This window comes from Taeniopygia guttata, chromosome 1A (genome assembly GCF_048771995.1).
Source record: "Taeniopygia guttata chromosome 1A, bTaeGut7.mat, whole genome shotgun sequence".
Taxonomy (NCBI): domain Eukaryota; kingdom Metazoa; phylum Chordata; class Aves; order Passeriformes; family Estrildidae; genus Taeniopygia; species Taeniopygia guttata.
The window spans coordinates 37,985,761-38,012,712 of NC_133025.1; the positions used below are offsets into that span (position 1 = coordinate 37,985,761).

The 26,952-nt window shown below is 38.1% G+C and overlaps 1 protein-coding gene across 10 annotated transcripts in view; it reads left to right on the top strand.

The window, feature by feature from the left end:
* Positions 1–26,952, top strand: part of SYT1 (synaptotagmin 1) — a 329,787-nt gene that overhangs the window by 207,270 nt on the left and 95,565 nt on the right.

Consider the following 26,952-nt stretch of genomic DNA (forward strand, 5'->3'; position numbering starts at 1 on the left):
CCCACTAGTTATTCTAGTAGACCAGCCACTGAATGCTGTTTGCACAGGTTCATGTACATATGCTGAAAACATAAAAGTATAAATGTATATTTTTGTGAAGTTAATGGAAGGGCTCTTTTGGTCTTTGGTGCTAGAAAGTATTGACTCAAAGTTGAGGTCTCAATTTGTTCACATTTTAAAAAAATTACAAAAATACTTTGTGCTGTTGTTTATGATAATACAGGAGTTCTTGAATCTGTCTGATATGTTCTACTATACATACACTGGTGTCAAATATAGGACTAATTCAATATTGTCAATGGCATTTCAATTTTTCTGTCAGTAACAAAAAGAAAAATCCAAAATGACCAGCAGGTAATTTTGGCACTTTTATAGACAAGAAGATGAAGGCTCCGTGTGTGTGTTTTAGTAGCAAGCATTAGAGAGTCATTCAATCTGTAATAACTTCTTCTTTACAAGAAAAAGTAAATGTAAAATATTTCCAGGGAAGAATTTTAACATATGTAAGAGTTTTCATTTTTAGAAGGCTATCCTTTGTGTAAAGAAATGTTCTGACTGATAAAGCCAGATAACAAATTAGAATATTAATCAAATTTTTTATCTCTAAATGAATCTTGGCAATATGGCAGATGCAGTTTTTGAAAAATTGATAGCTTTGCTCTGTCACTCAAAATTCCCACTTGCAAGAATTAAGGTGTTCCAGAGGTAAGAAGTTCATGTGCCATTATTTTGGTAATCTATGCAGTCCAGTGCAGACCATACTGAAATTAAATTGTCAGATGATGTCATGAGAAAACAAAACTAGAGAACAAAAATACAGGAATAAAAAGAAAAAAAAGAAAAAAAAAAAAAGACAAGACATTGAGGGAAAAACAGTCAGAATTTGAAACATTTGTCATGTAATGTTTGTCTCACCATGCTATGTAAATAATGTAAATGAGACTTTTATGTAAATATCCTCTTATTTTTAAGCTTTGATTTTAATTTCACAAAGGCATGAATGGCTTTCAGTATGAGAAACTCTGGTAGTGTAGGAAAAGGTTTGTAGATAGAGAGAAACCTGGAATGCCCTGCTGCATATTTTTTTAAAACCACAACAAAAACAAGTGGAAAGTCCAATCTGGAGTCTTTTCAAGTTGAACTGACTAAAGCTTCTAGTATCACTTCATGAAAGAAAAAAGCCCATACTGTTACATAATGAAAGTGCTTACTTAGAAAAGCATATTAGGTCATAAGACAAATCTTTTTTTTTTATGAAATACATCATATTATTTATAAAATCAGGTACCTTATGCTGATAGTGACACCAGAATATATTGCAACCATCTTAGAAATCTGGTCTCTTATCCAAGATCGTGCAGTAATGTTGTCCTGGAGAAATGAACCCAAGGTAGTCACAAATCCCATGCCAGTTGTCTGCTCTTATTATAGAGGCTGCAGATGTAATTGGATCTTCCCATCATCTCTGTCGAATACTGGGGCTATTTAGTGTTGCTTTCTGCTATACTGGGAGGGTTTTGCCATTTCAAGAAGAAAGCTGAATGTTCATTGTACTTCAGAGAGGCAAGGGACTTGTGTGGGGGTGTTTTTGAAATACTAAACATGAATTAGTGCCATTGACATGTTTGAGCATTTTATATTCCAAATAACTTTCTTTTGCCCATTTTCCTCAATAATAAAGCCTACAAGAAGGGCCCGCATTACACACCTCTGTGTGTATTTTTCATTCATAAACTAACATAAACACAAAACAAGGAAGTTTCATTAGGCTGTCTAAAAAGTATTGGGAATAGAGGGGCAGAGGAGACCTCATTTCCCCGCTGGAAGATTATAGCATTTTCTCGTGAGTTGTTCAATTTATGCTAGTGGGAAGTTGACAGCGTGGTGTTTTCAGCCTATTACAAAAAAAAATGTAATCATGGTAGAAAAGTTTTTAGGACTTACCTCTTACAGCTGGCTGCAAATTTTTTCAGAATCTCTCTTAGAGCAGAATGTAAATTAGTACAAATAAAATTGTTTGTATAGTGTCTTTTTGGGAATTTCTTGCTGTGTGAGAGAGAAGAAAAACGGTGCATGGGCCCCATTGGGACAGCAGAGATGCTTGGAAGTCTAAGAACACTTCCAAGACCATGGACCAGGTTTTTCCTCTGGTAGATTCAAACTGAGGACTTGATTTGAGTCTTACACTTGGCAGTGGAATGTCATAGTCAGCAAGTTCTCTAATCTTTTCAGATGAGGGACAAACCTCTCTTTTAGTTCATGTGCACTATCATTTTTACTTCCAAAGGTCTCACGTTCATCCCCACATGACAGGAAAGACACTGAAATCTCAGTGTTTATTATGAGAGGACCTTTTTTCTGTGCTCTGTTGTTTATGTGTGAGATAAATAAAATGTTTTAGTTGCCTCTGCCTATCATGTCTGCAGATGGAAAATAAGCCATCATGATGTCGTGGATGTATATATAATAGGATAAAGTGTTGTGAAAAACTCACCTGCAATCAACTCGGTTTGAGTACTGAAAAGGCCAAGCCATAGTAGGGCCTAATTTATGTAGTCTTGTCTTTCTGTTTTATCTTAGAAATTATATAGTATCAAGTTTTGCTTAAATTAATAAAAAGAAATTACAACATTCTAATCACGGAATACATAATAAGAAAAATAAAGGTATATCAGACTACATCCAGCTGAATAAATACAGTTCTTTCCATGTAGGTTAATATAGAAGATTCATTTTTTTTATATACTAAGTTTTGTAGAACACACAGATATCAGAAGGTAAATAGTCTAGACATACCAGCTAACTGAACATATCAGGATTCCCATTAAAGTTCACTTTGCAAAACTACAAGAAAAAAATCAATTTAAATTATACTGGTGTTTTGTTCTGTGATGTATGCACAAGACAAGTCTTATTTAAAAAAATATTAATTTAATAGAATGAGGAAATAAAAGTTCCAAGAAAAAGAAAGGACCTATTTGTATTAGTATACATTTATTTCAAGAACAGTGATGCAGTACGTATACCAAGTTTAAATTTTCATTGGTACAAGCAGAAAATCTGGAGGTTTTTTCTTGATTTGTATCTCTTTAAAATAGAGCATACACCACATTTTGTGACAGGAGAATGTAGGCTTCCAAAAGCACACAAATCATTCAGAATGGCAATGTCCTAACATACATTTCACTCTGGATAAAGCAAGTGGGATAATTTTATTACAGTGAGTCATGCAATTAAAGTGCAAGAACTCAGTAAGTTACTGAGGCATAACTGTGAGGAATTTTTTTCTCCGTTATGTAAATCCCTGCATTTTGGTTGTGAGTGGCTGATTTGCATAATCACAGTACAGTTGTTTTTCCAGAACTGAACTGTACATAAATGTCACTCTAACTTAATTGATTCTTATACTTTCAATCCCTATTTATCTTTAATCTGCAGAATTTTTAATCTGTTTACCAGAAGGTGAAAAAAGGCACCATCTTTGCTTTTGTATTTTGCATTTTAAGTACGGTAAGTCAAACAACTGAAAAAGGGGGGGAAACAGAGCAGATAAAACAGCACTTACTCTTCTGAAAACAAAATGCATTAAAAGACTTTATAAGATCTATCAGTTCTTTCCTTCTTCCTTCTCAGTGCTCTTACATCTGGATCTTTGTCTAGAGGCTAGGAAAATATCTGCCATACATTTACAGTAAGTGTGTTGTAATAAGACTGTGGTAATGGCAGCAAAAGCTTTTGGGTGGAGACTTTAAATGTCAAGATACTGATACTAACCATACACAAATAAAAATTGATATAAATTACAATTAGTTTACTTAATAATTTTAAAATCAAAGTGATGTTGATATGTTTTCTAATGGCACATTCCTGTATGAACAGGAGACCTCATTCTGCCAGTAAACAAGACAGCAAATATCCAATAAAATTACAGCATACATCTGATTGAATAATGATGTGCTGTTAATGCTCGTGGTAAAATCTGGAACAGCTATAATAGCTGATTGCATTGAATCCAGGATAGTGCCATTACCTCTGTAATAGAAAGACATTGCATAATTTCAATGCTCATTGCTGTCTTACATTGTAATTATATAAAAAGTTACATTTCTATACAAACCGTATTCTGAAATGTTTGGCCGGCTTGCCACTCCATTTGGCCTCAGTAGCTGGTGCTCAAAAACCCTGAATTTGATTCATCTTGTACAGCTGACTGCTAATCCCCCAAAACCAGAAGCTCAAATCTCTGTGATAATTCAGGCTAAATCCTGTTGTTCTGTGCAGACTTCTCTCACATTCTGTTTGCAGAAAAAGTTTTATTTCCCTCTCCTTGGACTAATTAATAACTGTCAAAATAAAATGGGACTGGAAGCTGTAGAGAGAACTAACATGTAAAAATAACTGTAAGACTCAGGTCTGGTTTATTTCTAAATAATATCTTAGTAAGCTGACTACCAAGTTGTATTTGGGTAATTTAGCATATAAATTAATAAATTAATTCTGGATTTATATATTTAGCCATTTAAGTCAGAATTTCAGCATTCAGCAGTCATCTTAGACGCATCTCATAATTTCTTTCTCCCTGCTGGTCTCTGCTATTTTGCCCTTCTGCCTTTCTTGATTGACCACTTAGGTGTATTAAGAGTGCTTATTGCCCTCTACAAATGACAGTAAAGTTAATTTCTTAATTTTTCATTCGTATGTGGCATCAAGATTATCAAGGTGTTATTACCAGATTATGTCTGTTATTAGAAAATTGAGGATTTTGTTCATGGGATCTTTCTGAAACTTAATTTTTATAAGCTGACAGCTTGATCATTGGCAGAAAATAAATTCATTAGGCTTCACCTAATGGTTCCTGGAGCACAGGTGTCACTGGTACAGGGAGAGGATGGCACATTATTTTCTAAGTTCATAAAAAGGATACAAAATGCTAATAATAGAATGCTTTCAGATTTAGAAACTGGATTAATATTGTATGTATACCATAAAATCAGGCTAAAGTTTGCAGCGATAGCTATGATTTATATTTTCACAGTAAATGCCAGTGTTAATCATTGCTTAGTATCTTAGGTTAGCCATAAAAAAATCAGTTTCTGCTTCAGAGATCGTCTTGAGTAGTAGCTGACTGCCTATAGGAATGAGGACTATGTATACATATGTGTACATGTGTATGCACACAGATTTAGCAAAACAATTAGCAGAGCTCTCAGCTCAGGAACAGTCAGACATTGGTAAATTCCATTTGGGTATCTTGGCAAAGAATGTTTGTATGGAGAGATTCTGAGAAGATAGAGAGTTTCCTTGATATTTAGGGAAGTCTGAAGAACAGTGCTGCAGGAAGTGGGACAGCATGAATTCAAGACTTCTTGTCTCCCTTCCTGTCATAAAATCATTCACAGCTACCTGTGCCAAGCAAATACATACAGCTTTACACTGCAGAAGAGACAGGGAAAATCAGAAATAAGGATTTATTTTGGAACTCAGAAGCACAAGACAGAGATATTACAGTACAATATTAGATGGGGAAAAAAACTCCGTTATTTCTAAATATAGCCATTTAAAAGCAAATATCAAATTACTTTGTTTTTTCCCTGAACGCCCCAGTCCCAGAGTATAGATGAGAACTTAATTCTTTTTTTTAATGTTAAATAAAATTTCTAGATCTCCTGCTGATAGGGAAAAGCTTGAAAATACTGCCCACACACATCCAGAAGACACAAATATCGTGAGAAAAACAGTTCAAATCTTGTTATTTTATAAGCTCATTATATGAAAATGCTGTGATTATTTCTAGGGGTCCACCATATTTTGTTTACTTTGAATGAGGAATCCTGAAAATACAGTTTTAAATTCCAAATGTATAAATAGATACTGAGGGATGAAGAATGGAAGTAAAAATTCATGAAGCAGATGAAAATCCTTGTCTGGAAGGAATAGCATGTGGTCTGAGATCCCACTGCATTATACTCCATCAATATTTAATGATTTTTTTTCTGTCATGCAGAATTTTTTTTTTTTTTTTTTTACATTTTTACCGTTTACAATCCATGAGTTATTTTCATATGCCTTCTGATGGGCTCCCCTTAATATGTCCTCTCCTTAAACTTTAGGGTTCATGACAGCTGCCAGGTTGATCCTCATATAGAACTGAGCGAGGAACCTCAGGCTGTTAGAAGTACATGCTGCTCGAGCATGACCTAGAAGTGCTGCTGCTGCACACTGTAGCTGGATCAAGCACTGCCAAGCACGCATGCTTGCCAGGAGGTTGCACAAAATCATTGAATGGTTTTGGTTGGAAGGGACCTTTAAAATCATGTAGTTTCAACTCCCTAGCCATGGGCAGGGAAATAATCTCCTCCAATCAAAGCAAACTCAACCCATGCATCTGGCACGCTTATGTCTGAAGGAGTTCCCTGTTCCTACACTGGCCATTGTCTTGGCTCCTTGGACAAGCCAAGGAGGAAAGCAGAAATCAGAAGAGCAGACTCCTACAGCTTGAACCAGAGCAGCAGATCTAGCACTCTCCATCCCCAGCACAGGGAAAGCCTGTCACAGGTTAAACCCATATCCTCTCCTGCATCACCTTCAGAATGCACTGCACTGTCCCTTCACAAAGGAAATGCTCTCTAAGCCTAACACACTGGGAAGGTAACCTCAGTGTCAAACAGAAGTATACATTATTGATTGCACGTGTCTGGAACACTCTTTCCAGAAATAACCATTGGTTTTGAGTTGTATAATCTGAAAGACAAGGAGGGAGAAGCGAGTTCTCCTATAAAACATGTGATGCTGAAAGCATTTCAGCAAAAGAAAGCAAAAAAACACATTCAGATTAACTTTTAAAGCTAAGGGGATGAAATTCATCTATAGCAGAAACAGGGGTGAGCACCCACCTTTGGTTTGGTGATGTCATTTTAACAAGGGGTGTCAGATTACCCCCAAGGGTCTCTTCTAGCACATCACTGTGACTATTATTTTTTATGTTACAATTACTCTGGTAGGTATTTTATTGCCCTATAGCTATGTCAAGTTGTGCCAGTACCTTATAAGTTGAGTAGAGAATTCAATTTACAAGCAGAAAACTGAACATGGTTGCAGGCTTACTTCCAGTTCTAGGAATGTATTTTAAAATTTCATTACTTTGTGTGAGAGAGAGTGCACTAAAATGTGTTTGCATGCATAAAAGAAACACAATCTTTGTTTGCCTTTTTCAAACTTATCTGCGTATAAAGTGCCTATAGAATTACACATTATCAGTTGTAATTGTTTCTAATCTTGCTTTAAAAATAAGAGTTCATGGAGCAATTGTTATGAATTTAAAGCTGAGAATACATTTAAAGATTGATTCTCAGCAATGTACAGCATAAAAAATAAAAGGCACCTATGACTGTGGTTAGTAGGTTTTCTTTTAGAAATTATGGTTTAAATGTGCAGTGAAAATAATAGGAATCGCTGTTAAGATTTATATTCCATCCTTATCTCAGCTACTTGTGCCTAGGCACTGTGGCAAGCTGCAAGATATTCTCTCGCCCCTGTTATACTGAGAAATTGTTGTAAGTTGGCACAGCTGAAGAACAGAATGCCATTCTTTGCTGTTATTGTTAACTATTCTGCTTAGAATTGAGAGAGTTTCCTGCTCAGAATTGTCCAAACTAAAGCCTTGTCTGAGGGATTATAACTATATAATAACCCTCCTTTGGTTAATATTTTTTTTAAGTCTTTAACACTTTTTGAAAGACACAATACCTTTACTGATACATTAATTAAATACCTGGTCATCAGTGCCATATGCCAAGGTGGGTGGAAAATTAAGACACTGATCACCAAGAGGACCTCTCAGTAATACTGTAGGTACACAGCATCCTTTCATACATTGATTTTACCTTTCTTAGCCTTGGCTTTTATGTCAGGCAAGCTCTTGAAGATTCTAGATCAGAACATCACTACTGCTTCCAGAACATGCAGCCACTTTGCAAGCAAAGTGGAAGTGGCCTCAAATATTCAGAAGAAGCCTTTGCTCGGACTCCATAGAAAGATGTGGTGCTGAACTTGAATGACTACCTCATGAAGGCTGAGTTCCAGCTGGCAGCTAAACAAGCCATCTGCCTACTCCTGTGCTGATTTCAGAATCTGAATCTACTCTTAATTACCAACTTCAGTGAGAGCTCACTAATTTGCTCACAGACCCTATATCGTCTGGGGGCATGTTTCAGTACTGTAGCTGGCACTGTTTTCCTATTACAGTGAGAGCCACTAAAATTAAAGATGAAGATGGGAAAGGCATTTCAACCAACATCTTCAAAAGGAACTCCAGAAATTATTAGGCTTTCTATGCTTAGTTTTTAAGAATCAGACTCTAGAAGTTGAATTTACAGATCTGAGTTAAAAGCATTGATCCTCTTCAGAATGACATAGAAATAGGAGGCCCACGTTCATCTAGAAGGAAAACGGGTATATGTAATGATACTGATCCCACATACTTAGATACCTAGGAAGGCCTCTAGGTTAAGCCCCTTCAACAGAGAGATTCACAGCCTTAGAACACTTTCTCTGGGCTTAGAGACCTGATTTCTCTCATATGGAGAGTGATTGTTTCAATCTCTTCTATCAATGTACAATCTGATGAAGAGTAAGAGAGCTCACTGGGCTAGAGGCCTGGCTGAAGGACAGCATATGCATTTTGCTGTGAAATGTCTTTGGACAAAATGAGCAAATAACACTGGGTATTTAAGGCTCCTTGTGCTTAAACAAGTGTTTCACACAAGGTTACAGAATATAACAACATGAATCCCACGTTTCTTTTTCAGCTGTTCCTATAGGAAAGGCAGATCCAAGTTTTCCAGCTTCGTCCCTTGGTTTCCTTTAGTCTCAGGAAGACCTGAGGCAAAGGTATTTTAGGTTGCAGCCTGAATGATACTCCTGAGTCTTGGCTGGCAGCTCCTTTATTGTCAGTCTGAAGCAGCTACACAAACCATCTATTTGGCACAGGGGAGTAGGGGTGTCAGCTCCTTGAGGAGGAAGGGAGAAGAAGTATGTGAAAGCTGGTGAGCTGCCAGTTGGTTTGGAAGTCATTTCCACACAAGAAACTTATATTCTCCTAGACCTCTGTCAGGACTGTGACCCATTTAGCTGTACCCCAATGGGGAGGGAACCTCCAGGACTAGCAGGACTAGGGGGTATCAGGTTTTCTTTTGGTTTTGTTTTTTTTTTCTGGAAACAGTTTTTAGAGAGGAAATACATTCTTCACATAGTTAACAATGTTCAATAATTTTTGAACCTTTCTTACAGATACTTCTATGGTCCTTTCTTCCTTACCTTTCTGTTTTCCTTCTGTGTTGTTTCATTTATGTATTTCTTAACATAACTTTTCTCCTTGCCAGAACTCACATGAAAAGATCTTCACCAAGCAAAATACTTGCTAACCCAGCATTCAATCTGGTTTATTCTTTAGGTATCAAACTCATGTTTCCTCCTAAAATAGCTATTTTATCATGTTTCCTAAGACCTGAGGACTTAGTTTTCATCAAGAAGGTGCTTTAAGCTGGAATATGGCATTTCAGGTCTCAACCCTGGAGTCAGTTGTCTGTCTGTTCATTATATGCCATGGGTACAAATTTACTTGCAGCATGAGCAAGGGAAGGAAGACAGACAAAGATCAGGTAAGCTTACTATTCATACATTTCAGCCTAGCATGGCATTTTAGATTACAAGTCCATGATAGTAATCACTTTATAGTAAGCTATTCCAGAATACCAGTTTCTAAATTTGTTTGCCTCATGAAATATTTACTGATGAGTTTTAAGTCTTAGGACAGTGAGGTGGCCAGGCCAATGGGAAATAGTATGATGGGTGAAAAGGACCAGTGGACAAAAAGTACTCCCTGAACTCAGGGCATAGTGATAACATAGCATGAAGGAATGTCAGCATTGACTTGACTATTCTGAAATAGCCATGCATTTATTTTATTTAACAGTGACTGCATACTACAAAAATATTCCTGCACAATGCTCTTCTTGATAAAAAGATAGGCATGCAAGAGGAATAAGTATAGGAAGAAACAAAATGGAAAAGTGAAACTAATTCTATTGAGTTAATGCTTGAGGTGTTTAAACTGTGCAACATCCTTGATTTTCAAGTTGATTTTTGTTAGGAACCTACTGACAGCTGGTCTTTGATTCTGCGGAACGCACAGATCTGTCCAACACCAGTACTACTTCTCAGAAATCTGTCTATGATTTTTTGTCATTATCATCAGATAATGACAATAAACTTTTTATTCTGTTGAACCAAATATTTATCCTGGTCATTCCTATTAGAAAAAGAAAAGAAAATATATCCTCTTTAAAAACAAGCAACCAAACTCCTAAACTGTGTCCCCATTACATAAAATAATTTGTGATACCATATCCCTAAAGGCATAGCAAAGCTAGCTGAACCCTGCAGTGCAGCACAACTGCAAATTGATGAACAAATTTTTTCTTGTTTTCAAGTCTTTTTTTCTTGACTGACCTGCATCTCCCTTGTAAATAACTTAAAAGACAATAGGATTGCATTCTTACTTGATAGAGCCAGCCAGTAAGTGTTGCATGGGTATGCAGGCTGAGTCCAGGTATTGAAATGCTACACAGCAGGTTTTAGAATCTCAAAAGGTTTAGTCTGGTAAAATACTTAAATGTGTACTAACCTTTAAGCTCCTGAATGGTGCATCAAATTAAATTTGTTACACACAAGTGGTTTGGAGGATCAGAATTGCAAATAACATTTCTAATACGTCGTGTAATTTACCTGATTAACTGCTACACTGATTCTTATTTTAATGTAAATTAATTTTACTTTTGCTTTGGTTATTTTAGTATAAAATACTTATATTATTAAAAGTTTGTAAGTCTATAAGTAATGTAATTTTAGAGACGTGTCACACACACATAGTGGTAGCAGCAAATTTCTCTTCAGACCTTCATAAATACCAGTATAATTCTTTTACCTTCCATTTGATTTTAGTGGGCTGCTTGTGAGAGTTGTACCCACTTTTCATATAACCTAATATCACTGCACACATTTTTATGATTGTTGTAAAAAAAAGAGCATTTAGGACAGTTGTTTATTTTAAATGATCAGTAGAGTGCTACTTTGAGATCATTTGGGAAGGGGACACACACTCTGAAATTTTCCAATGGAAGCTGTTGGAAGAATGTAATTACCTCACTTGGGACTTGAGCCAACCCAGCAAACATCCAATTTCCACAGATGTGATTGAGGTTGTTTCCATTTAGTTTAATGAGAGTTGGATGGGGCTGTAAGGCATTACAGTCTTTTAGGGAAAATCCCAGGGGGTCTCTCATCACCAAAAAAGCTGAGGATGTTGGTTTTATGTTTCCCCCAAAGTACAGCAGCCCTTGCATCAGCATATCACCACTGCTGTTCCCCAGCATTACTGGCTCAGGGGGAAGCAGGCCACCATGGTGCCACTTTCAGTGGCTGAGAGGGATCAGAATACTGGCAGATGATGTTGTTTAGCTTCCTTCTGCGTTCAGGTCATCCATGAGTGTTCGGTTGCTCAGTTCAGTTCTTTGGTGGATGTATTAGAGTGCTGTAGCAATGAGCAGGGAGCGGGTGGGATGCTTCACTAATTCCTCCCTCCTTTCAGCATTGAGTGGTACTGAGCATCAGACTGTTTGTTACAGGGTTCAGGATTTGTTCACTGACTGGACCCCAACAGTGCTTTGGTCCTTGCAGACAAACTTACAGGATTGTCTCCAGCACTACTGATAGTGCCTCTGTTTAGGCAGACTTCTGAAATCTTCCCCCTGGTATCAGGGGAATCAAAGTGCTAGGAGCATCCTTGTATCTATTCTATATGCTAAGGTGGATCACTTTTCATTGATTGACAGATGCTTTAAAACCTCTCTGTTTCAAAGTTGATTTTACTTTGGTTTTGTTTTTGTAAGAGGTGAAGACAAGCTTTCTTCATAGGACAAAAATAAAGAAATATTGTTGGGGTGTGGCCTTACCATCCACTTCCCGGACGTAACTTAATAGACCAAAATTGTCAGAGTGTTTTATTACAGAAGTTTGTTACTTATATGGCATTGTCATCATGCATGTTTGGAGCCAGTAGCAGATTGAAGTGTCAGTGAGAACTCCTGATATAGCAAAGCAATGCTGATATTCCTTGCTTTCCCACAGTATTTTATGAGGCAAAGAAAATAAAGGGTTTGTACCGCCATTTTGGAAGTAGAGGACTAAGAGCTATAAAATAGCTCCTGATACTAGGTGAATGTAAAATTGCCTTTTCTTAAAAAAAACCCTAATAATTGGCGATTCTTTCTCCAAGAAGGTGCAGCATTTGCTTTCACCAGACAGGTGACTATTAAAGACAGTCAGTATATGTCTTCACAATCTCCACACCAGTATGTCTGATACTCTGAACATTACTATTGCAGAGCATGTTGACAGGATGTATGACTTGTATTAGAGGTCACATCTGGGGTCTGAAAGTAAATGATAACCAATTTGTGACTTACAGTTCCGGTTCTTGTCAGTCTCTTTCATCTACTGCCTCTTTTCCTTCCTTTTTCCTGGTTCTCTCATCATACAGCATCTTCTCATCTCATTAACACCTCCTGTCTTTCCAGAAAAAGAGCACAATTTTGCCATGCTGACTTCTGTGGAGAATACTGTTACAGGAGGAAGAAGGAGGGTTAAAACCTCTGAAATGTTTTTTGATGTATGGCTGAGAGGCTTAAGGCTTCCTGACAATGCTAGTCTCTGCTCTGTTTTCCAGGCTGTCTGCCATAGGATACTTTTAGTAGCTTCAGGGCTAGTGTACAGAAGTTAGAAATAAAAATAAATGTATAGAAGTTATAAGGAAAGGGGTAACTATTTTTTTGCTTGAGTCTGAGGGCTCCTGTAAGGGGTAGTTCTTTATTCCTTGAATATGCTGAATGTTCCTCCAGTGAACCATGATCTAGAAATCTCACATCCCTGCTCAAGCATTTTCTAACTGCTGCTAGTTTTGCTACTAGTTGGACAAGAAACATTTTCAGAAGGAGAGACAGAAAGTGTGTTGTGTATGACCCTGCAATGTCAGAGGCAGTCAGCAAAATCATGTGTGACCTCAGATAAGGATCAACAATTGAGATGAGCCAGGATAAATGGCAGCATTGCCAAGTCTAGAGAGAAGCCAAAGGAAAATTGGTTGCAGTGCTGGCTTACAGGAGATTGTTCCCAGGCAGGAGCTGGCTTAACATGAAGGTGTGTAAGGCCAATTAAATAACTCCTAGCCACTTGGGAGGGGTATGTCTGTCAGATCCTGCTTTCATGAAGGGATAAAAGGGCTATAGATAAAAAAAATACAGTCTTCATATTTGCCATAGTTAAAATACTATGACTAGGGAGTTATTTAATAAGGTTTATTTTGGGGTGGTATTTTGAGCTCTTCAGTGGTTGAGTTTTTGGAAACCACTGCAGAGATACTAGATCTCTGAGCCATTGGCAGTGAGGTAAATGGCATTTAGTTTTCCTCCAGGGAAGGATTTATTCTTTCATCGAGTGTCACCTCCACCATGATGTGCCTGAATAAATATAACTAGCTTCGCTTACATTAGTGGTCTCTCCTGGGACAACACTGCCAACATAAATTATTTATTATTTGAGACACGTTTAATACTAGTCACAGCACAAAAAAATACTACCTTCCAAGAACACTGCCTATTGCAGGTGACAGAGACAAAAACTTTATCTTCATTAAAGGACTTTTTTTATTGTGCCAGGGTGGCACAATAAAATCTATCAGCCTCTTTTTATCTCTGCCAACTACACATCTCATACAAGTATAGTGTTCCTGTATGTAGGCACAGCTTGGGCTCCGAAGCGCCGCTGTAAAGGAATATTTATGAGGGCTTCCTTTCCCTCAGCTCAAGGACAGGCACCTCATCACCTGGCTGATCCAGGAGTCTATGACAAGTCAGATTAGAAACAGTCATCTCAAAATAAGCAAAAGGTATGGTCTGGTTTCTGGAAACCCTTTCTGAGATTTCACCCAACAAACCCTAATTTTGCTGTATTGTAAAGTAATGTGCTAATGTCAGCGATCAGAAAGTAAGGCAAATTTTGGCAGATTTCTTTCTGAGATTATTTTGGCAAGACAATATTATTTTGCTTCATTTCTTAGTTATTAAAATTATTGAAAAGACAGCACAAGGTTAAGATTCAGATTTTATTGTGTGGTGCTCACCAATATAGTTGACTTGAACTCTAGAAGTTAGAAACTTTATATCACATGTCCTGTGTTTAAAAATAACCTCTATCTTGTGTCTTTACTGTTTTTACCCTGTATAAATTACCTTTCTATATTTGTGGTGGCTTAAAACTCTGTGCTGATTTAAAGACAATTTACAAGTGGCTGAGCCCATGATAAAGCCTTCATATATTATAAAAGCAGGTTGCCTTATGAATACCGTACACTGAGTGAACACAAGAGAAATGTGAGATCAAAGTAATACAAGAGTAAAAGTAAAGATAATAAATAAAAAAATAATGACTAATTAGTAAATTAAATAATGCATTAAAAGAGTAAAAAAAATAAATGCAATATCCTTAATGTGATGTCATTACAGCTACATGTATGTGCCACACTTTAAAAGTTCCAAATTGCACTGAAATCAAAAAATATTAAATTATATCAAAAATATAAAAATAAATATAAAAGTTATAATACATTTTAAAATAATAATGTATTTGATAGTTCACTTTCCTTTCCCTAGGCAATGTGTGATACAATGATAAAATCACCAAATCAAAGAATCTTTTAGGTTGGAAAATACATCCATGATCATCAGGTCCAATCTTTGACCAATCTCCATCTTGTCAACTAAACCATAGTACGAAGTGCCACATTTTTTCTTAAAGACTTCCAGGGATGGTGACTCCGCCACCTCCCTGGGCAGCCCATTCCAATGGTTGACAGCCCTTTCAGTGAAGAAATTCTTCCTGATGTCCTAAACCTCCCCTGGCTCAGCTTGAAGCCGTTTCCTCTTGCCCTGTTCTGGTAACCTGGGAGAAGAGACCAACCCCCACTTGGCTACAGCCTCCTTTCAGGTGGGTGTAGAGAGTGATTTGGTCTCCCCTGAGCCTTTTCTCCAGGCTAAATATTCCCAGCTCCTTCAGCCACTACTCACTGGACTGGTGTTCCACACCCTTCACCAGCCTTGTTGCCCTTTTCTCCAGTTGCTCAGTGTCTTACTTGACTTGAAGCAAGGGACTCAAAAAAGAACACAGTTATTGAGGTGTGGCCTCACTGGTGCAATACATCAAGCTCCATTATGAAATGCATCAATAAAATCTAGATCTAAATAGAATTTCCCTCATGTAGTTAAATGCTTTTTATTTTCAACTTTTCTTCATGTTATATATTTAGGAGAAAAAAAATACTCATTTTACAAGTCTCTGTAATCCTGAGGCTTTTTAGTGTAGTGTGTATTGCTGCTAACATTCAGTGCACATATTCACAGAGGGGAATATTCATTTTGTTGCAAGGGCCTCTGTGACAGCCTGTGCAACACAAACCTCACCTTAATACAGGTTTTGTATTTTGAAAAATGCCTTATGCAAGCTTCTAAAATTGAGTAAATTTCATGCTGGGATATGGAAAAAATACCATGAAAATTACTATTTGATTAACAATTTCAGTCTGAAAATTAGTTATGACTTAGCAAAGTATCCCTTTCTATAAATCGTCATACTTATCTTTCCTAGGTTGAAGGAATGCTGTCACAAACATGCAGTGCTTTTTCCTTGTATATTAGTAAGTTCACCTCAAGACATAATCCTACAGACATTGTTCAGCATAGTTTTGCTGAAATTAATGTAACTGTTTATGACTGAAAGGACTCAAATTGGAGCTCTACTTATCAGGCAGCAAAGAAAATTACTTTAAATGGGCCATTTTGGAGACTTTTCAGCATTTATGATTTCTTTTTCCTAACGGAGCCCTCTATATATGTTTATTCAGCAGACTCAATTTTCACTATGGGATTTACTTGTTGTATCTATTGTATTTTTACCTGGAGGTTGTATTTTCATTCTTGGAGGTAGTGGAACTACAGTGGGGCTGAAGAAGGAAAGGGAAATACCAAATATTGTCTCCAATTTTATTTTATAATAGGAATAGTTGCTAAGGCACTGCCAGGAGATGAGGAAGAGCATGGCTTGCATCTTAGCCTAAACAAGTTTAAACCCATGTATCTCACCCCACAGAGAGAGAGAGCCTATAGCCTGAAGGTTAGACTGCATGGAGAATGCATCACTCATCTGTGGGAGAGCCGGGCACTCAGAACCACCATTCTGTGGGACAAGGGGCTTGGCCTCTGGCTTATATGGGGTAAGCTCACTGCTTAGGGCTCCAGCTGAGGGAAGAGTAATCTTCAGAGCTCTGCTCTCAAGCCCATTTTCATTTTTCACACAGTGAATATTTCATCTAAAATGGTTGGAAGACTCACTTTGCTGACATCTAGGAGAGTGCCATATCCACAGTATAGTTTTTGCATGCTCTCATTCCATTCATCTATTGTGGCCTGATATAGAGATTTTCCCAGGAATATAGAACCATGCCTGTCCCACAGAGTCAAGGACATATTGGAATTCAAAGTCTTATGAATATGAATATGGATATTTAACATTTTGGTAGTCTGGTGAGCCTTGAAAAAGGATTAAAGAGGAAAAAGTATAAGATCTGGAGAGTCTCTTTACTCTGCATAGATTCAGATTCCTGCCAAGCACCATACATTTTTCTCTGGTTTTCAACAAACATAGTTACTTTAGGTTGTAATAGGTCAAGACAGTTCTCTATTATCTGAAATATTATCTATTTCTTTAAATACTCTGCATATGCAGACTATTTTTTTCCACTAGAATACCTTATAGAAATCTGTTGTGATGATAATTTCTCTTCATCTGGATTTGTCCTCCTTTGACCTTCTTTCCTGTGACTATAGCTGGTTTACACATTTTAAGACAGTTTTCCAGCATGAGATTTCTTACTGAATTTTTTGCGAGGGGGAGACATTATTTTGTTACCTTGTTGCCATTTTAGATCAGTGCTAGAATAGCTTATGGCAGAATTTCAGTTGAGAGCAGTAAGTTTTCTTACTGAATACGATGTCTACGGAATGTTTATTTGCCAGGGAAAAAAATATTTTAAAAGGAATAGCTAGACATGACAATGTTTTGATGATGCCCAACTTTGCTGTGAACAACTCACATCAATAATGTAACTCATTTGCAAAAGTAGGTTTTTTTTGTAGAATTCTTCCTTAATAAGTGAGGCTAAAGGATGACTTATGGCTTCAAGCTCTTTTCTTTTTTCTTTTTTCCAGCTGTATTTTTTTGCATAATGAAAGGGCATTGCCTCCATGTGGCCTCCATTGCTGTTGTGTTCTATCTATGGATACATTATCACTGCCTCTCTGAATGAACAATTCCAAAGTAGCCATGGAAAATGTATTTGCTGATTATTCACCTGCAATTAAAGTGGTTCCAAATGAAGTGAAATGGCAGACACACTGGCTCTTGGAAGCTCTGTCCCACTATAAAAGGAATTCTGTGCCTTTTCTGCAGTGCTCAAGTGGCTTTGCAGAGGCACCATATTTAATTAGATTAGTTTTAATTAGACTGCAGATGCAAAGTTGCATCTGTGTATCACTATTAGTCTTTTTTGAAGCACTTTCAGCCAATAACAAACCACTATCTCATTTGCATTAATTTAAATGTGTTAACATTTTGCTTGCTGGAATAATCACTATGGAAGAACATATATAACTTAGAGATAAATCTGTTGTTTTCCTATGGCACCATATGCAGAAAATGAAGTAGCCTAAGAGACAATCATGGAAGGAAAGAAAAAAAGGAAAATGCACTGAAGAATTAATAAACTCTTAAATAAATCTTTCTCAGATTCCATTTATACTTATTTAAATTCCTTTGGAGCACTTAGTTTCCAAGGCAATCTTTGCAAGCTTTCGACTTTATTGATTGCTCATCTACCATTAATGTTTATTTTCTTTATCATCTTTTTATTTTAATTTCTTCATGCTTCACAGAACCCATTTTCTTTTGCTGCTTTTCCCTCTCTGTTCCAAGCTTAACTCAGTTCTTTGGAGGCAGAGGATTAATTATTCATTACTGGTGGTACTATAGGTTTGAAAGAATGGTTGATGAGCTATAGCAAAGTTCTTATTAAAAGAGAGCTTCTTTAGTTAATGGCAGAATACTTGCCAAAGGAATTGGAAACCTGGGACCAAAAACTCACTGGACAAAAGTCATCAGAAATACAACCCTTGATTTCAGAAGATTGACTTTTAATTCCAGGAGTGATTATTTTTCCTAGGCTTTCCCTGACATTACTTTCTAATTTTTATTTCTCTTTCTGGCCAAACCAGAGATTAATCTCTTCAAATACATTTAAAAAATGTATTTATATAGAGACAGTAGCAAGAACTCTGCTGTGTGCTTCTAATGTTAAAATTTGATTATTTTTTTCAGTCTCTGATTAGCAGTAGTGAAATTAATCCAGTAAGAAGAATAGGGTTTAATTAAATGATTTTGGTAAGTGAGATGAAGTCTTGAAAATAAGGAGATGCAGTGGCTTTTAAATAGCAGTAAGAAAATATGTTCATCAAGAGCAGCTTCTAAGGTTGGCTGTAAATACTGGAGCAAAATATTATTACTAGAGTGAAAAATTTATTTTGTAATTAAATATATGCCTGTCTCAGTGGAGGAGCGTACACAGGGTGTGGTGTTAAATTCATTGCTCTCGAGGTTTAGTGGCATTCTTTGTGATCTTTAAGCCTGCTGGCTTCCTGTTTTTAAAAGGAACATAACACTATTCTCTGATTATGCAACTAACAAATCATTCAGAAAGCAATTCAAAGATAAGCAGTAGGCATGGAATGGTGTCAACCAGAGGAATGTAGATTCAAGTCTAGTGTAGAACTTCAGAGTCAGACCCTGATGACTGTTTTCTGCAGCAAAATCAAACAAGAATGTCTAATAATTGACTTTAAGACCTGGCATATGGTTCCATTTCCTATTCTCTTCCCAATTACAAGAAGAAGCTCTGACATTTCAGCATTGAGTTTTCAATGTACCCTTACAGGAATGCTTCACTTAGTGCAAAAAGTCTGGTCTGGATGTACTTGTAGGATCAATCTGTGCTGAGCACAGTCAGGGTCGATAGGATTGAAGAAAGAATGCTCTTTCTGTGAGCTGAGCTCATACAACTAGATCCCATAAGGGATGTAAGTGCCCAGAATGTGTCTGCTTTTCATTTGGGCAGCATAAGGCAAAACTGACACGTAATGCAGATAATCAAAGGTGGAGTCTGGTACTGAGAGAGGGAATTTATTTATTTCTGTCCTGTCCAGGAAGAATAACTGACATAATTTGAGAAAACCTTGCAGCCTGCATTTAGTATTACATGGCTGGCTTTCAGACTCAGCATAGGTGGGAGTCATGGGGTCTCAGAACAATGAAAAGCCTCCCAGGCTGGCTGTCCAGCAACAAGCCAGGTACAGGGATTTAAAATGGAGGGTTTTCATCTGAAATCCCTAACACATGTCTCAGAGCTGCAGACTGGTTCACCTTCCCACTTAACAGTGGGGAATTAAAATCCCTTTGAAGGACAGATGCCTGCAGTCCTTGTTTTGGGTGAATGAGGGTAGGAGTAAAACAAGGCTGGGTCTTTTGATATGAAACTGGTAGCACAGCTCACCACAATATACATAAACTTTATATGTTAATTTTATCGTTGGAGTGTTCCTCCAGGGAATAGAGAGACTTAGATTAAATTCCTTCAACCAATCAGAAGCTTTAATTTATGAGAGTACTTCTAACTCATGCTGTAAGTCATGGCATTGTGTAGGAAATAATTCAAACTATAGGCCAAAATCAGAGGGGAGAATAGATTTCTGGTTCCCATTATCAACATTATTGAATTTTAGAATCACCAGCAATCACCAAATAAAATGCACAAGTTGATGAAAATTCTTATTTTTCATAGTTCCTCTGCTGTCCTTAGCATAGTCATACTCCACCCTCTACTTTATATCGTTTTTTTTAAAAGGGTGATCAAAATAGTAGGTGAGATTTTTAGGGAGAGTTGCTGTCTTAGACATAGTGATAGTAGTTGTTTTTGCTTGACAAGTCCACCAAAAAAGTATAGGTACAAACTAGCTTTATTAATCCACACTGTACAAGAACATGTACTGCTATCCTTCAAGATGATATGTGAGCTATAAAACAGTCTTTCTCAGGCTTCTTTCAGATCCACATCATCTGAATGTGAAACTAGAACTATCACTTTGAGTTACAGCTATAACAGTTACAACACACTCTCGTGGCCCAACTGAATATAAGGCCTGACTAGAGCTCATGTAAATTAATTATTTAGGCTTATTAGCAGAAGGCTAAAGCACACTATGAAAAAAAATATATTCCAGCTACATTAAATTATGAACTTCTAACATTGCTAGGTAGGCAAAGTGAGAAGTGCAGCAGCCGTGAGGAGTCTGTTATACATGTACCTTACAGAAGTAAAAATGAACGAGAAAGAACCTGTAGCATGTAGGAAATGTGGATTAAGGCATCAAATGCAGTCTGCATATTTGCCTTTTCACACATCTCTAAAATGCTGTATCTATACATCAACTATATATACTGAGGCAATTTCAGTGTACTAACATGAAATTTACAGACCTCTATGCATAAATATGTCCTTGGTTCCTTCAGCAAACTGACCACTTTTCCAAGAAATGCAGATTCACTGGTCTTGTACAGGTATCTTTTAATGCTCCCCAGGAACAGTTTAAGTTTCTTTCAGACTGAAGAAGTAAGACTAACTTGAATGCCCAGCATTTGCACTGAGCATTTTGGAGAGAATTGTGACCTTACAATGGTACCAAATATCAGCTCTTATATTTATGGAGATCAGAAAAAAAATCCATGGAGTTCTTGTTCTAAAAAGGACAGTCTTCCTTCTTATGGAGCATGATTCCAGATTTTATTAGATCTATTAATGAGGTCAAATGATGCTTTAAACTGGTAGCTAATGTAAACCAAATCTATTTATCACTTTGGCAGTGGTTCCTGCAACAACATTAATGATCAGTGCAGCATTTATGGTTATCCAGTCAGGAATGGTGCTTTTTGTATAAAAAGACAGAAGTCAGTAATCAATCATTATCATCCTCATCATAATTGTGCTGCTAAATGAGCTTCGGAAAAAGAAAAGCAACATGGCTATTAACCTTAACCATACCTTGAAGATAGATTTTTTTTTCTGACAAAGGCCATTGCTGATATAAGCCTGCAACCTTGATAGCTTCTTTCAAAATCAAGGAGGTCAAAATACTAGGCAAGGGCCCAACCCATGTTTAGATTCTTTGTTTCAGTCTTTTAAAATGAAACTGAGCACATAAAAAGAGAAAGAAAGGTCAAAGCATGCTTTTTTTTATTAAAGAGCAGGTGAAAACATATTGTCTGAGGGATTTGAGTTGTATACAGTTTGTAAATAACCAGACTAAATTTCGTTTTTCTGTATTAGCAGTATAAGTGTCTAATAACATGCAGATTCCACAGAACTATTTTTATAATATTTATTCTTATACAGATCATGGTGATAGCTGTGTGCTGGTGGAACAGAGCAGACAGCTGCAAAAGCTGTTGTGTGAATTCGTACCAGTGGTGCTTTCTTGGCAAGTTTATCTTGGCAGGGAAGGAGCAAAGGGATTTGTCTTTTGTGGTGCTTTTTTGAGGCAGAGATGAGGTGTGGCACAAGAATGGGTTTGTCTTTCCATCCTAACACTGGGATGAAGCTTAGAGTAGCTGATCTGTTGGTACCTGTTCTCTTGAAATTTGAAAAACCAGTATAAATAACCCAATCAGCACCTCTGCTTAATAGATAGAGGTCATAAAAAGATTTTAGTTTGAATGCCTGGGGCGCCAGCCTGGGACCATTGAATCCTTCACACACACCCCCAGGCAGTCTGGCAAACCACACTGCAGAACAGATGGCCCAGCTGCCCTGACCAGCCAGGCACGCACCATAAACCAGTGCAGCAGAGCCCACAGCATTATGCCCCCAGTCTCATGATCATGAGCGGAGCAGAATGTCTGCCAGGAACTTGCTCCTGCATACCCCTGCATGATTGATACTGTTGATATACAATCTGATGTCCCTTGGAAAAAATGGATACATACAACTGCAACCAGACTTACTTACTTCTACTGTAAGCCACCAAGCCATCCCGAGGTGGAACAGCTCAGTCGCAGCTCCAGCGCCCTGCTCTCCCTCTTTCTATGACTGATACATGGTCTGAGCTCTTGCCTGTATATGGTGCACTTCAGGCTTTGCTGGCCATGCACCAAGACTATGATTATCTGGCAATCTTAGCTCTGCATTCAGATTTGAGAGGACACTGAACCAAAAAAGTGCATCTTATTGATGATGCCCATGAACATCCTAATTCTACCTGCAACCGTAGCGCCTAAGTATTGTAGGAGCAATGTTGGTATTACAGGCAGCCTATAAACAAAAATTATGAACCCTGTGTGATGTTTCAGTCAGGGTGACTAGGGACAGGGAATTTAATCTCACACTGAACATTCAGTGTGAAAGTGCTTGCCATACAACCATTTGTACAAAAAAAAAAAATAGACAAGACTATATAGTCTTAATTTGGAGCAAACTACAAGTGCCTCAATAGCACAATCAGCTTAGGCACTTCTTTTGGAGGGTCCTGGCAAAGAAAGCTACTTCATTTCCTGTGTCCTTTGTTTCAGGGCCCAGCCATAGCCATAAGCTTGGCCACTGGTGAGATATGGAGCTGCCCCCTGCCTGGGTGGGTTCTCTCCAGAAGGAGGGCTTTCATGACCTGGGTAGACGGGATCCTAGGAGGATCGTGTTGAGAAGATAGAAGGGCTATTTAGCAAGGGCCATACACAGGGGAGCTCTGTGATGTGTTTGGACACTCTGGATCTGGCAGTGGGCATGTCTGGTGCATTCTTGTAGGCTGATGGTTGGGCAAGGGCACAGCTCTTGTGGGCAGTCAGGCCAAGATGGGTACGTGCCCACCACACATGTTTGGGCCCTTTCACTGAAAAGCCTCTCAGGCAGCATTGTCTTTTTATTTCATCTGTGTGCAGTGTCTGATCTGGTGAGGCATTTTTCTGAGTCAGTGCCTGTAGGCACTACCCACACACAAATGTCTATTAATAAGACAATATTTAATGAAAGAACCTTATTCAAAGTTTTAGCTGTTCATGTAAAATAAAAGATCAAAAACTGAAGATATTTGGTTGATTTTACTGAGCATGCACTACTGCCCAGCACAAGGAATATGCTTTTTGAGATACATTCCTGTCACAGAAAGAAATGTGCCTTCTTATATGGTCAATTGCTGCTTACATATTGCAATTGTACTAACATAATTCTCTTTGGAAGAAGAAGATTGGTTTTGCTTTGCTCCTTAATTGTTTTTATAATTGATTTATCAGTATTACAACCATGCAATTAATTTTTGGTAAATCATTCTGGACACTGAAAAAAAAGGTCCCCAGACTATTAAAATTAGTCTTTCTCACTGTTTACTAAAGTATGCGAATGCTTCCTGTTGAACCCCTTTACAAAAAACAAACAAACAAACAAACAAAACCAACAAAGTCTTTTATGTCTAAAAGTATTAATACATTTTTGAAATTAACTGTTCCCATAATTCTTAACTGCAGAATGCATCCGTTTCTTTAATGAGCAGAGGACACGTACAATGCATATATATATATTACATTCTAGGCTGTAGAAGAGTCTTTTCCATCTGTCTTTATCTTACCTTTCAGAGGGAGAAAGAAACAACTTCATCACAGGCCTTTTCAAGGGCTGGATAAAAACAGACATAAGAACCTGCTTAGTATCTGTTCAAATTCAATACTGTAGCTCTCATGGGCTGTGTAATGGATGGAGGTGAAAGATACAGTTTTAAAGGAAAGGCTGTCATGCCTTTCTGAAGAGAATTTTATTGTTTACAAAATAGTACTTTACATTTTTTACATTTGATCTGATTTCACATGGAGAGGCAGTACATTTCACTGAGAATTTCACCTAATTTTTTAATGAGGTGGGACATTGAAATCTGAACTGCAACAAAGCTAAGGAACAGCAGACCTGTTTCTATGGGCAGGTACATCAGTTTGGTATGTATGAGGAGGGAATTCTGTTTAATCTTGTGGTATCCCGTAATTCAGTGCTTCATCTGAGGGTGTGGATTCTGGTTACAGCATTGCTGTCTGGATAATAAAATGGCAATCAGGAAGGAAAAAAGATTATTTCTAAAGCTTCAAGTAAGAAGTAGACCCTGAGGTCAGGGCAGAGGAGGGGCAGGAGGTGCTCCAGGCACTGGAGCAGAGATTCCCCTGCAGCCCGTGGTGCTGCTCATGGTGAGACAGGATGTGACCCTGCAGTCGATGGAGGTCCACAGGACACAGAGATCCACTTGCAGCCCATGGAGGCCCCCACACTGGAGTAGGTGAAGGCCTGAAGGAGGTTGTGACCCTTTGGGAAGTTGGAGCTTCAGCAGGCTCCTGGCAGGAGCTGTGGCCCTGAGGGGGACAAAGCCCACACTGAGCAGGTTTGCTGGCAGGACTGTGACCCCATGGAGGACCCACTCTGGAGCCGAGTGTTCCTGAAGGACTGCACCCTGAGGGAGGGTCCTAGACTGGAGCAGTTTGGGAACAGCTGCAGTGTGGGAAGCACATGTGTTGGAGAAGGTTGTGGAGGTCTGTCTCCCATGGCAAGGACCCCATGCTGAAGCAAGGGAAAAGTGTAAGGAGTCCTCCCCCTGCAGGACTGCGAAGGAGGGGTAGAGATGTGTGATAGACTGACTGCAAACCCCATTCTCTGTCCCTCTGCACCACTGAGGAGGAGGAGGTAGAGAACGTTAGGAGAAATGGTGATCCCACAAAGAAGGGAAGGTGTTTTAATATTTGGTTTTATTTCTCATCCCTTACTTGATTGATAATAAGCTTACTTGATTGAAATTAAGCTAATTTCCCCAAGGTGAGTCTGTTTTTCAACATTACTGGGTGAGTGATCTTTCCATGACCCAGGACCTTTGGTGATAACTTTTCTCTCTACCCAGCTGGGAGGACAAGGGATAGAGCAACTTCAGCAGGAGCCTAGAATCTATCCAGGGTTAATGCACCACAGTAGCAGAGCATGACAAATGAAAGTCAAATCTCTTTGTGCTACAGATCTATAATGATAAAATTAAGTTTTAAGGTCCCAAACGCTTCTGCAAGGCTGGAACATTTTCAAAGCAAGTCATGTCATTATATTCTCTGTGACAAAATATCTACCCTACAGATAGTAACAGTTTCACCAGGGTAGGAAGTGCCACGTCCTGTCGTTCTCAGCAGAATCACTCTTTTGTGTGAAATATCCATGCAGAAAATCTGAAAGTGGTCTTCTGACTTGCTGCTTGGGAAGAAGCAGAGAGGAGCAGGTGCTCTAAGAGCTGTGCAAGGCTCCTGGCACTGCAGTAGCTGAGGTGCCAATGAGATATGTTGGAAAGATTGCAGCCTTAAGGGGCCTGATGCTAGGGTGCAAGGCACCTCTGAAGTGTGCATGGTTCTGCTGCCTTACATAGCCCACAATGCTGATGATTTGGTGTGTGAAATTCTGGCAGTTTGTGTGGCCTCTGTGCTACCAAGGCCCCAGGCAGTGCGCATGCACCCCAGGGTGGCACTGGGGGTGCCTCCTCTGGTAGTATCCAAGGTTGGCTTTGCTTGCACCATGTGCGGGACATCCTCCAGCCCTTAGCTCCTTATACTTGTGGGTGGGTGCCTAGGACCTGCAGATGACATGATCTTAACTGCTCTGATGCTCCCACACTGTTTTCTGTGTTCTAACCAAGGTAATTTTATTTTTTATGTATGAGTGTTTCCACCTGTGAAGTTCAGATACCTACCTCCTTTATAAGACACTGTGATCTACTGGTGAAAATTGCTATATGAAAGCAATTTTCTATTTGAGAACTTTTAAATTAATATTAAATACCAGAAAGAAATAAAGCTGTTTCTTACTTTCACTGGGAAATTGATGTACTATTCCAGTGTTATCTTTTAATAGTAGTTACTGTCCTGTAAATCCTAAGTCTTTGTGTAATAGCATCCTGTGTTAAGATTGTGTATGTCAACAGGACATTGGCAAACACAATGTTTCTCTAAGTTCATCTTGTCAGAATTCACAAATCTATTCCTCTTTTAAAGGACTTTACCCCTGCATAGTGTATTACAAAAAAGGTATGCAAATTAGCTCTTTCTTCCTAGGCAGTGGAGTTCATACTTAATGTGGGAATTTATAATATTCATATATAGTATGCATGACTAATTCTAGAATGCAAGAAATGTGATTGCACTTTCAAACATTTAAATACATGATTGACTCTCATGTTCGCAGGGCAAACCTGGAAAATATTAAAAAAATGAAAAGGAGTGTAAGAGCAGTGTCCATTGCAAACAATGAAATCAAAGATATATAGACAAGAAAGAACAAACATGAAAATCAAACATACATTGGCATAATTCATTTTTCCCATCAGTTTCATTATTTTTGAGGCTTATTCTCTTGATTTTTGGGTCCTGGGATTGATACAACTGGAGTATTTTGTCCCTTTGGAACTTCCAGTTCCAAGTCAGATTTTTTTTAATTGTTGTATTTTCCTACAGTTTATCAATTGTGGTTAGAGTTGCAATATATTGTGGATAGCACAAGAAAAGCAAAAGTCATTTTTGATGCCTTGAGAGGCTACCTGGAACAGAGGCTAGACAGTTAAAGGAATAAAGTAGGTATTGTTTTTAAAAGGCCTTCAAAGGATACACCTTGGGCAGTACAAGAGCCCAGGC